Source organism: Hipposideros armiger, unplaced genomic scaffold (assembly GCF_001890085.2).
Source record: "Hipposideros armiger isolate ML-2016 unplaced genomic scaffold, ASM189008v1 scaffold_9, whole genome shotgun sequence".
Classification (NCBI taxonomy): Eukaryota; Metazoa; Chordata; class Mammalia; order Chiroptera; family Hipposideridae; genus Hipposideros; species Hipposideros armiger.
This window is the reverse complement of record NW_017731359.1, coordinates 59176-72007: the sequence shown is the minus strand read 5'-3', so window position 1 is coordinate 72007 and position 12832 is coordinate 59176. Positions and strand designations below refer to the sequence as shown.

Sequence of the window (12832 nt, the reverse complement as noted above, 5' to 3'; positions counted from 1 at the left end):
GACTGACCAGCTGAGTGGCTCAGTTGGTTAAGAGCTCGCTCAAAAGTGCAAGCTCTGAGCAACAGGGTCGCTGGTTTGATTCCCGGCCTGAGCTGAGCTGCTGCTGAGCTGTCAACAGGTAGCAGTATGGCTCAGCTAAAAAGAAAAAGAAAATGAAAATGAAAATGAAAATAGGGCCGGCCGAGTGGCGCGTTGGTTAAGAGCTGGCTTGGGACGCCAGAGGGCCCCGGTTCGGATCCCACATATGAGGGCCAGTGACACTGCCCTCTACAGCTAAGATGCTGAACAACAGCTCAACCTGGAGCTGGGCTGCTGTGAGTCGCCAGCCCCTGCTGCACTGGGTTGTCATGGGCTACCGTGTGTAGCCAGCAGCCAGCGTGAGCGGCCAGCAGCCACCATGAGCGGCCGTCCAGAAGCCGGCGAATGAATGATCTGCCTCGCCCGGGAAGAGCGCAATGATGGTACCAACTTGGGCCAGTGAAGCAAGGTCCTCCACAACTAGACTGAAGAACAAAAGGACAGCAACTTGTCTGTTTCCCTTCCCCCAATTCCCCAGTGCTATTCCCATCCCCCAATTCCCCAATAAAAATCTTTAAAAAAGAAAAAGAAAATAGTCATGGGGATGTAAAGTACAGCATAGAGAATACAGTTAATAATATTGTAATAATCAATGTATAGTGCCAGGTGGGTACTAAACTTATCGGGGGATCACCTCATAAATTATATAAATGTCCTACCACTTTGCTGTACACCTGAAACTAATATAATATTAAATGTCAACTGTAATTGAAAAAAATGTTTTAATTAAAATTATTGTTAATCACTAGGTCAAATGGTGTGTGCATGTGTAATTTGAAGATATTACAAAATTGCGCTTCATAGAGGCTGTATGGATTTCAGTCACACTGGCAGTGTACAAAAATCCTTGTTCCCCACACTCTTGCCAAGATAGTTATCAAGCTTTTTGATCTCTGCCAATCTGATAGGTGAAAAATGATATCGCAGTGTGGTTTAAATTTGCATTTCTTTTATTAACAGTGAAGCTCTGAGAAAATAAGTGTTGGCAGGGATGTGGAGAAATTGGAACCCTTGTGCACTGTTGGTGGGAATGTAAAATGGTGCAGCCACTGTGGAAAACAGTATGGTGGTTCCTCAAAAAATTAAAAACAGAATTATCTTATGACCCAGCAATTTCATTTCTGGGTATATAACTAAAAGAGTTGAAAGTGGGACTTGAAGAGATATTTGTACACCCATGTTCATAGCAGCATTACTCACAATAGCTGAAAGATGAAAGTAATCCAAGTGTCCATCAACAGATGAGTGGATAAAATGTGGTGTATACATATAATGCAATATTATTCAGCCTAAAAAAGGAAGGAAATCCTGACACATGCTTCAGTATGGATGAACATTGAGGACATTATAGTAAGTGAAATGAGCCAGACACAAAAGGACAAACACTGTCTTCATATATATATGACATCATAGTCAAATTCATAGACAGAAGTAGAATGGTGGTTGTCAGGAACTGGGGGAGGAGAGAATGTGAGGAGTTATTGTTTAAGGGGTTCAGAATTTCAGTTTTCTAAGATAAAAAGAGTTCTGTGGATGGATGATGGTGATGGTGGCACAATAATATGAATGTATTTGCTGAACTGTTCACTTAAAACTGGTTAAGATGGTAAATTTTTGTTATGTGTATTTTACCAAAATAAATAAATAAATAAATAAATAAATAAATAAATAAATAAATGAAGCTCTGCTTTCTTCTCATGTAAGAGCCATTGTGTTTTGTTTTCTATGAACTGACTGTTCATATCCTTTTTGCATTTCCTATTTGTTTCTTGGTCTAATTTGCAAAAGCACTTTGTATTAGCCTTTTACCTCCGATATAATTTGCAAAAGTTTCTTCCATTTTCCTATTGACTTGGTTTTTGTTGGTTGTTGGTTTTTGGTTTTTAGCTAAGTATGAGGTAGAGCTCTGACTGAAAAATTTTTAAACCACTTTATTATGGAAAACTTCAATACATGTAAAAGTAGAAAGAAATGTTATAATGAAGCTCCAGTAACCATCATCTCCCAGCTCCAACAATAATCAATTTAGCCAACCTTTTTGTATCTATACCTTTACGCCAACCCTGGCTATTTTGAGCAAACCCCAGACAGCTTATCATTCCATAAATATGATTTCAGGATATATCACTACATAAGGTCTTAAAAAAAAAAAACTAACCACAACACCATTAGCACACTTAAAATTAATAATAATTACTTAGTATCCAATGATCAGTGTTCTAATTTCCCCTATCCTCATACAATTTTTTCAGTTTGTTTAAGTCAGAATTCAAATAAAGTCTACACATTGCAATCAGTTGATATGGCTTTTTAAAATGTACAGATTCTCCTCTATGTCTTTTTTTTTTTTTGCAATGTATTCATTGAAGAAACTAGATCATTTATCCTATACAGTTTCTCACTGAATTTTGTTGATTGCATCCCCATGGTTTCAAATAGCACATTCCTCTGACACCTGTATTTTCTGTACACTGGTGTTGTCAGATTTCTTTTTTTGACTCTACTTTCAGAGTATCATAATTCCATGGGGGTCAGTTATGTGGTCATCTTCAGATGACTCCAGCTGTCTTCATTTTTCATAATACTGGTAACCATTGGTGATTTTTGCCTAGATCCATTAATTTATTCAGAGTTGGATTCATTTTTTTAGCAGATGGTTCCCCAATTGTCCCTGCACCATTTATAGAATAATTCATCTTTCCTCCTATTTATTTGAAATGTATCTTTACCATATGCCAAATTTCCATGAATATTTGAGTTTATTTCTAGACTTGCAGGTCTAGGTCATGGATCTATCACACTATTTTAACCATTCTTTTATAACATATTTAATCTCTGCGAGGGCTGATGCCCTTCACTTTTGTTTTTTAAAAATTTCCTGACTAGTCCTGCTTGTTATTTTTCCAAATGAATTTTTTAAAATCAATTTATCTCCTTCTCTCTCCCATCTAAAAAAAAAAAACATAACAACAACAAAAATCCTGCTGGTATTTGTACTGGGACCATATTAACTATATAGATTCACTTGATTTCTTTTTGACAGTCATCCTATCCAAAATCATTTCTTTTTTTTTTTTTCATTTAATTTTTACAACAACTCTAAGAGGTAGGATGTATCATTATTATTCCCATCTTATAGATGAAAGAATTGTGTAACTTGTCTGAGTCACACATACCATTAGGTGTGAAAGTTGCCAGGTTGGTCTGACTTGAAGCTTCTGTCCCCAAACAGAAACCCAGGGAAGGAGGGAGCCAGATGCTCTTTGCATCTTGCTACTTAGTAGCCATCTGCCTCCAAAGCCTTGTGCTCTCATCCACTGTGTCCCACTACCTGTTTTACTGCCTCTCTTGCATTGGACAGTTCATCAGCCAAGCTAGGCTTTTAAATGAACGATGCAAATTCAAGTGCTATACAAGGGGTGAGGTTCACAGCGGGTTGAGGCAACTGGGGAGAACCTTCTGGAAGAAGGAAAACTCAAGGTAGACTTTGGACAGTCAGGCAGAATTTGGATGGGTGGAGAAGATGGGAAAGCACAACCAGTAAGGGAAAATGGGTAAGCCAATGTGACATCTAATTGGGAGGTAGTGAGGGTGATGATGGGGATTCCTGTTGGAGCTGAGGGATAGATGTCCTTTTGTGTCTGGCTCATTTCAAGGTCTCCCATGAAAGGGTGTCTTAATTCTCCCTGAATAATCTGTTAACAGATATTTAGGAGATGGATGTAAACTCAAAAAGGTTCATTTACCTTTTGCCTGTGAGGTAATGTTGCCATTGCATGAGACTCAGGTGCAGAGGCAAAGCCCTTGCAGGAAGGGCTTGGCAACTGGTTTCATTGGCAGAGCATAGGGTTGCATGTGGATGGCTTAGCCTCCCACAGCCTGTGACGGGGACAAAAATTGAAAGGAAACAGAAAAGTATTCTAGAATCAACCTTAGGGTCCAATGCCGCTGGTGGCCACTTGGCTACTTGCCCAAGGACCTAGGGATAACTTAACCACCCCTTTTGGCCCTTGGTGGATAGGGAGTAAGGGTAGAGCCTGGGCCCCCAGGACTCAGTGATACCCTCTTTGTAAAAGATAAACAAAGCTAGGTACCGTATTTCCCCATGTATAAGATGCACCCTTTTTCGAAAAATTTGGGGTCTAAAAACTGGGTGCGTCTTATACAGTGGTTGTATGAGCGCAAAAACAAGAGCGAAAAACGTGGGAAATGCAAGTAAAAAAAAAAAACTACAACCACTGTATAAGACGCACCCAGTTTTTAGACCCCAAATTTTTCGCAAAAGGGTGCATCTTATACATGGGGACATATGGTACTATTTAAAGTGGTAAGGACAAATTTTAACTAGTAATAACTATTGCAATAAGGAAGAGGGTCCAGAGCTAACTGAACTCAACTTGGACTTATCCATATGTAACCCAGCATTTTAAAGAGAGAAGGAAGGAGTATGGAGGGAGGTGAGCAGGGGCTTGGTAGAGTCAAGGAGGTGAAAAATGACAAAGGGTTGGTTACTGTAACCGCTGATTAGGCCAGCTGTGTCTGTTAGCTGGCAATTACTGAAGTTAGGACTCTATCCTCCCACTGGGAGGAGAGACTGGGAGACAGAGGCCCTATCCTTCCTGATAGAAATGGCTTTCTGGTCCTTGGGAAAGACACTCCTGAGTTGTAGGAGACACATACATCTCAAAGGGACAGTGGAAGAAGGCACAATTGTAAGCCGTTTATAATAAATGCTCTAAGAAGGGGTAGTGAGGGGCTTATCATTGGGTGTTGGCTAGAACAAACAGTAAATTTTTTTGGCAGCCTTGGGCTTTATCAGGCTGGCACTTTAAAGAGGTCTAGGGTCATCCTAGGGATGTGGCCTTGAGCTGTTTAGAAACTATGTACTGTGTTTAAGTCTTTTAATGTAGAGGGAGGAGGGTGGATGGAATAATTTGTGTTAAGTGTCGTTTTTAGAAGCCAAGGCTGAGGCCTATGGAAGAAGAGACCCCAGAGGAGCCTGGTCAAGCAGACAATCTTTGTCACCTTACAGATGAAGAGTCTGAGATCATGGCTGAGGGTGACAATTACCAAGTTTCCTCTTCAGAGGTCTGTAGCTCCCAGAACATTAGGACAGCAGGTGGTAAGGAGGGTCTACCCTGGTAGGTGTGAAAGCCACTCTCAGATACCTGACAAATCAGGATTCCAGCTCCCCACCTGGCACTCCCCTGCCTGTTCTAGGTCAGAGCTCACCCAGAGGCAGCAGATTCTACTGAGCTGACCCTGTCAGAACTCTACCCAATAGTTGACATCGAATAGGACTTTGATAATAAATACCAGTTCCTGGGGGTAAGGGGTAAGGGGGGAGGCGCGTGGTGTGTGTGTGTGTGTGTGTGTGTGTGTGTGTGTGTGTGTTGGGGGGAACAACTCTACCTAACAAACACCAATAGAAACAGTTCTCAAAGTGGTTCCCCAGACCAGCAGCGTCAGCACCTGGGAACTTGCTAGAAATGCAAGTTCTCAGGCGCACTCTAGAGCTGATGAATCAGAAACTGGGGGTGCGGGGCAGCGATCTATGTTTGAACAAGCCCTCCAGGAGAATATGACACATGCCAGTTTGAGAACCACTGACTTACAGGCCTCCCCTCTGCCAGAGGGGATGAAGCTTCGAGGGTAAAACTACGGTTGACGTGGAGCTTCAATAGAGCATTGGAGCTATGTTTGGAAGTGGGGAAAGAAGACATGGAAAATGTGTGCACTTTACCCTAAAGTAGGGAGCTAAGGGCATCTAACAGGAGAGTGAGACTAGAATGAGAAGGTGCCCCAGAGTCTGAGCGCTCCAGGAAACTCTGAGACACTCGCTCCCTTTTCTTGGGTAGGGAAAACCCCACACCCACGTAGCTCCCGGAGCTGTCTCTCCTCTGGCCTGGATGGATGGAGCAGCCCCGCCGCAGCTCGGCTCGCAGAGCCCGGGCATGAAGCCAAGCTGGCCTCAGGTCATGGCTCTTCGCAGGCGCTAGTGAAAACGGTACCCGGGGTGCGGTTCGCTGGGCGGAGGCTTCTCCTCCATCCGGCTCGGCCGCAGCCGGCCACAGCTGTGTCTGAGAGGCATCCTGGGCTAGTTTGCACCTTTCTGGGAATTCAGGTATTCAACCTAGGCCCGGGGCACCGCACAGCTCACATCTCTGTTTCATACACAGGGAGCCCGGCCTTCCGGGAACGGAGATTTCCCATTCCCTCCCCACTACCACCACCATTCCCTCCTGCGCTGTAGACCCTCCTGAGCCCTGGCTGAACTACAAAGCCCACAATCCCTAGGGCATGCGCGCTGTCTTTTGGGTGTAGTAGTCCTGGGTGCGGGGTAGCCCTATTGACTCAGCGCCGGCTGGACTCCACATCCCAGCATGCCCGCGCTCGAGTGGGAGGAGGAGGTAGGGGAGAGACCCAGAGGATGTGAATGGGGAGGGGGCAGTCGCCCCCCCTCTCCCCCACCCTTCCCTTCAAGCCGGGCTGGGGTGGGGGGAGGGGCCGGGCTGAGGCGGCCTCTGCTCGCTCTGGTAGGGCAGGGCCAGCAAGGGCGGGACTGGCCTGCTGCGGGCGGACGAGGGAGCCGCGGAGCTAACGGGTCCGGACGTCGGCGGCGGCTTTCTGCACGGGCGGAGGCGGCGGCAGGATCGGCGAGCATGGCCCGCGCTGCGCCCCGGGCTGACTGAGGTGCGCGGGCGGGATGTGGGCGGGCGAAATGCGGGGCGCCCCGGGCCCCTAGCTGCTCCGAACCCCTTCTGCGCGGGCAGCTGGCTCGTCCCAACGGCCCAGACTGGCCCTGTCCACCCCGACAACTTCCCCCGGGTCTGGGCACTGGGCTCCCCCCATGCGGGCGGAGGTCTGCTTGCATTGGCCTCAATCTCCATCCCACCTTCTGCTTCCGTACATCAAGCAGCTCCCAGCCCTTCAGGCGCGACTGCTTGGTGGCAGCCCCTAGCTCCAGCCCTGGGAAGCACTCCCTGCCCCAGTCCCGACTTCCAGTCCACTACCTAGTTGGTACCCCCAACCCCGCGCGCCCCCGGCCTCTGCACTACCTGGAGACCCCTGACTCGCTCCTCTTGGCCAGAGGCTGTCTTTGCACCATCAGCACTCTCCTCTTCCCCCCACCTGGCACTGCCTCCTAGCCATCCCCAATGGCCCAGTTCTCTGGTAAGACCTAACAGCTTGACCTCCTTCCCACTTTGGAGAAACTGAGGCCCAGCACAAGCCAGGAACTTGGCCAAGGCCATGCCCCAGTCCTGTGGGGGCTGACCTGGAATGGAAGAGTCGTTTCTTACCTCCAGTCATTCCTCTGTGACTGAACCAAACTTCCCAGCACCCTGCTGCAGCTGGGCTGAGCTCACTTTAGTCCCCCCTTGAGCTTTCTAACACTTCAATTTCCCCTCCCCGCCTTCCAATATCCCAACTCTAGCTCTCCCTACCTGTAGAGAGTCACCCACCCATTTCTTGTTTGCTCAAGTTAGCCTTTCGATTTGTATTTCTTGCCAACCGCATTCATCTCCCATCTTGCCTCTTGCTTTCCAGCTGTGTAAAGCACTATAGAACAGCCTAAGAGGGTGTTGGGGGAAAGGGGAGAGAGACATGCTGGTGGCAGAAAGGGACTGGCAGCCTCTTTCAGCCAAAGCTGCCAAGGGGCTTCAGGGGAACAGTCATTACTAGCCAGTACCTCCCATCTTGTCTTTCGGACAGTTGTCTAGAAGCTGGTTGGTTGTCGCTTCCTCTTATTATGCCTGGTGTTCTCTGAAGTCCCTCTGAGATGGAGGGAACCTCCTACCTTGGTGGAGATGGTAGCATAAGAGTAGTCTGGGAGATGACACCCCTAAGCTTCATCTTGCTTCTGCTGCTAACTTTGGAGGGGGGTTCCCCGTTCAGGAAAGGATGCCTGCCAGGTGCCCTGAGCTCTTTGTGGAGGAAGTCACACTGTCTGTAGGCGGTGATCTCAAGTTTAGTCCTTGTGTTCAGGAAAAGGGAACCAAGGTTCAGAGAGGTGGCACAGCCTTGCCTGTATAATTCAATTTTTTGTTTTCTTGTCTTCCTTTGACAGATTTGCCTCTGGGTTGTCCCTTTGTAGCCCAGTCCTCAGTTTCTCAGTGGGAAGTCGGGAGAGGGAGGGAAATCTGAGCCATCAGAGGGCGGGGAAGGCTCTCGGAGTTCTTGGGGTTCTGAATGAGCAATCTTGATCTGAACCAGATGGTTCCCTGCTTCAGCACCCCTTTTTTCATCCCTCCCCTTTGGCTCTGAATAGGATGCCTTTAACCTTGTAACTTGAGAATGGAGGAAGGGAGACCAGGGGGCCAACTGTCTCTGTGTATGTGTGTGTGTGTGTGTGTGTGTGTGTGTGTGTGTGTGTGTGTGTGTGTTTATGTCTGCATCTGCATACTCGCATGCAAGCTTGTGGGAGTGACCCTGCCCGGGAATGCATTGCTGTGATGTGCTGTGGCATGCTCACAGCCCTCTATGAACTTTCTGAGCCCAAACCCCAGATAGGGCCAATTTCCAAGCCCCTAGGAATAAGTGGGTGTGGCCTCATAGGAGCATTTCCCCACATGCCAAGCCTTTGGACCCAAGACATGCCTACGGCCAAAAATCACTCTTAAGAAAACTCCCTGTGATTGAGGAGTCCAAAAGAGCAGCATTAGGGGTGGGTTTTTCCCAGAACTGGTGTTCTCTTTTCCCCAGTCATGGCAAGAGTAGATCCGAGGGGTAGGCGTCTGGGGAGAGGAGTGGGAAACTGATTCCTTTGCCTTGTTCTATACAACATCCTGCCTTGTATATTTGTGTACTTGATTTTGGCCCCCATTAGACTGTGGAAGTTCTTCAAATGTATCCTCATTTCTGAAATAACACAACCCAATTTGGTCCTTAGCACACAGTAGGTGTTCAGTAAATATTTGAGGGTCTTTTGGTTAAAGGTTTAGGGCAAGATTCCTCATACTTGACCAGGCATCCGAATCCCCTGGAGAGCTATTTCAGGCACGGATTGCTGGGCCCCACTCCCAGAGTTTTCTGATTCAGTTGGTCTGGGTGGGGCCTAAAATTTGCTTTTCTGCCGAGCTCCTTGGAGATAACACTTTGAGAGCCCCTGGTTTGGAGCCATCAGTTGTTGCTTGGGTGATTAATCCAGGCAGATATAAAACCTTAAGAGAGACTTCCTCCCACCTTGTACCCCCCACCCACTCTTATTGTGGCAGCTGCACTGTATTTGCCTTTTTCCTTTCATTCTCATGCTGCCCAGTGTTGGCTAGGTTAATGGTAGGGATGACTTGTGGTGCCTGAGCTCCTAGTCTTGGTATAACCACATAGCAGACACTGCCCCATGGTTATTTGCAGGAAGGCCCCATAAAAGCAGGACATTTAGGAACCAGGGCTTTGGAAAAGGGGTGGTTACGTGGACTTGAAGCAGACACTGAACCAGGCCCTCACCTGCCTTGTTCCTGTCTCTCAGACCCAGCAGGTTGGGATGCCTGCAAAGTGAAGTCCTGCTGTGGCTGCGTGCTGGACAGGATGCCTGGGAATCTCTGAAATTTAGAAAAGTGGGAGGAATACCTTACATTGTGCTTTTACTTTCCAAAGCATTTTCCACCTGTTGTTTTTCAGGTTTATAAGGCAGATAGAGTCCCAACTAGGGTTTACTGAGGGACGGAGAGATGCACATGTGGGTCACACAGCAGGCTCCAGGACTCCTGATTCCAACCTTCTGACTGAGCATGTGCTAAACCAGTAGCTACCAATAGCTAGAATAATGGCTGCTTTTTACTGAGTGCTTACTATTAGCCAGGCAGCTTGCTAGATGCTCTCATATATTAGCTCATCAAATCCTCATAGCAATGTTGTGAGGTTGGCATTGTCACTACTTTGTAGATGAAGAACTGAGACTTACAGAACTTTTGAGACTTGCCCAAGCTCAGACAGCTAGTAAGTGGAGAACCTGGAATTCAAACTGTGGTCTTTCTGATGTCACAACCCCATACTCTTTGTCACTCACTGTCTGGCTGGCCCAGCAAACCTGTAATTGTCCTTTGGGTTGTCTGCCCCTAGAGTCGGGTGAATTTTACTGAGCTTGGAACTATGCTAGGTGATATGGAGGAGATAATGACCAAGTCACTGTCCTCTGGGAGGGTGAGAAATACACTGGTGTCTACAGGGGAAGGCAGAGGGGCAGCCAGAGGCTTGTAGGTTTGAAGGAGGGAGAAGTCATCCCTGTAGAAGGTTCAGAAGAGGCCTCTGGGTTGGGCCCTGAGGGGGCAGGTGGAGTTCGTGTGCAGGCTAACACATGCAGAGTGGCCAGCACAGAACTTTTAGGGAGTTTTCCCTTTTGGTTGGAACATAGGAGATGTATTTCAAAAAGCAATGAGGAGATCCTGTTTGGTTACAAGCAACAACTTAGCTAACTTTGGCAGGAGAGGACTTCCTTGGAAGGCTATGGGTCCGAGAGATGACTTGGGATCCAGTTCCTCTCCAGGGTCTTGGAATGTGTACGACAGGAACCAAAGGCCAGCCTCTTCAGGGTACCACTGTCGCCAGGATAAACCTGCTCCAGCTGTGCTCAGTAATTTTGTCACCACAGCTTGGGATTCACTTCCCAGGGAGGAAATGCCTTGTTGGCCCAACCTGGACCATGCCCCCTCTCTTGGTCAGGAATGGGCTGGTGGCATAGTAGGCAGGCCCCCCCAGACTGTATCCAAAAACTAAAGTTCCCAGAAAAAAAGGAAATGGACTCTGCAAGAGATCGGTCCAGAAAGCTGCTAGACAAGGACTTAAATTGGCAGGCGGCAGAGGGAGTCCTTAGTTCTGACAAGTTTCCTAGCAGGCAGAGGGCAGATTGACAGCAGGGTTTGGCTGGGTCAGAAGGGGACAAAAAAAAAAAGGGGGGGAGGGAGGAATGGAAAACTAGAAAGGGTCCAGGTGAGACCTAACGAGGGCTGGAACTTGGCAGAAGAAATGGAAGAAGGGACTGAGTCGAGAGAGATTGTGAAAGTAGATATCATCTTCTGGAACAGACGCTTGACTGGGTTTGACATTTCAGTGTCTGGGTGATGGGGTTGGTTCCTTTAGCTGAAATGGGCCAGTCTGGGGGAGGAAGAGTTTGCAGGAGAAGATGATGTGTCTGTACTTTGGAGGAGCTTCGTGCAGGATGCTGACAGCACAATGCTAATGAGCTCATCCCTCCTGACTCCAAGCTGCCTGAGATTTGAGGCCTCAGCCTAGTGGAGGTGGGGCCCCAAAGCCCCAGGGGCCTTGTCCATCTCAAAAGCAGCTGCAGCTTTGTGGGCCAGGCTCAGCAGGCCTGCATCTCTTCTGTCTCCACACACTTCAGCCTGGGGTGGGCTTCTTCCCTGCTTTTAGTTCCCATGTCCCCACTTCCCCCATGTACAATTGTTCCACTAACCCAAACCCTTGCCAACTAAAAGGCACAGCCCAGCTCTCTGGAAACTTAGGCTTTCCCTCCCTTTCTGCTCAGAAGGCTTGTTGACAATAAGTCTTTGCTAACTATTGGGGCAAACATCTCCAAGTGACATTTCCTAAGGAGAGGGCCTGAACTTTGCTTGCTATCTGGGGAAAACAGGCTTTTTCCTCCAGTTATGCCATGCTTATCAGGGACACCTGTATGTGTGTGTGTCCCTAACCAGCCATTCTAGAGTACTTGGTGCTTATTTATAACTCATTATTGTAATTACAACATATTGTCGATCGAGCTTTCGTGTTGCCATTGCAGATCTCTCCTAAGGCTCCAGGGCATAGTCTGGGCTTTGGGCCACCCCAGCTTTCTAGCTGAGAACCAGGGAAGTTACCTCCCACAGGAATGGGAGGAAGGGCCACAGGGTCCTCGCTGGGGTGGGGGCAGGAGGAGCTGTGCCGAAGGTACTTTATCCCCACAGATTCTCAGAGAGAAGGTCATCTCCCTGGGGTGAAGAGGACTGTTCCCCTCAATTCCAGCTGTTGGCATTTAAATATTTTGCCATCTATGAATGCAGTGCATACTACCATGATACCATGATAAGGTGAACCGGGGACAAGGGAAATATAGAGAAAAATGTAATTTTTCTTTATTTGGATATCAATGCTAAATTTTTATTTGTTTAATAGTAATATTAAAACAAAGCAAATAGCTCTGGTACAGAATGTTGAAAAACATCCTCAGCCTAGCTGCTTCCTTCAGGGTCATGTGACTCTCATTGTAAATGAGGAAGCCCTGAAAGGGCAAGCGACATACTGACCTCCCCCCAAGCGCTGCTGAGGTGGGAGGAGAGCTAGCAGCACGTGGGCCTCCTGCCGCAGGTGGGCCTCCTGCCTTGAGGGGCATTGTTCTCTGTCCTGGACTCCTCTGTGTCTCATCTCTTCTTGGATTATGATCTTTGCTCATTAGCATCCTTTTCCCTTTTCTGTCCTCTTCCTCTCTAGGATCAGGGTGGGAAACAGACCAGAGGGACACACAAAGCAGCCCCACCTCTGTGGGGTTAGGGCTAAGGCCCCTCCTGCTCCCAAATGGGCCGCCTTGCAGGGCTCGAGAGAGGGCAAAGGGCCCTGAGGTGTCAGGGCATGACCCAGGGACCCCCCAAGAGCAGTCCTAACCCTGCTGTGCTCTTTCTATCGCGGAGTCCTGTCAAGTCTGAGCACCGCAGGCAGGCAACAACCTCCCAACCTGAGCAGATCTGCAGCCTTCTGAGGAAGAAAATCAGCAGCAAACACAAACAGCTAATTGGTCTAGAGGGAACTGCTCTGGTGAAGA

At 47.8% G+C, this 12832-nt stretch overlaps 1 protein-coding gene across 1 annotated transcript in view; it reads right to left on the bottom strand.

Moving 5' to 3' along the window:
- The window catches only part of FCSK (fucose kinase), a 28879-nt gene extending 21048 nt beyond the window's left edge, over positions 1-7831 (bottom strand). Inside the window, exon 1 of the mRNA XM_019653875.1 lies at positions 7769-7831. The gene's annotated coding sequence lies outside the window, so the exon portion shown is untranslated. The remainder of the gene's footprint in view (positions 1-7768) is intronic.
- Between the last annotated feature and the right edge of the window lie 5001 nt (positions 7832-12832).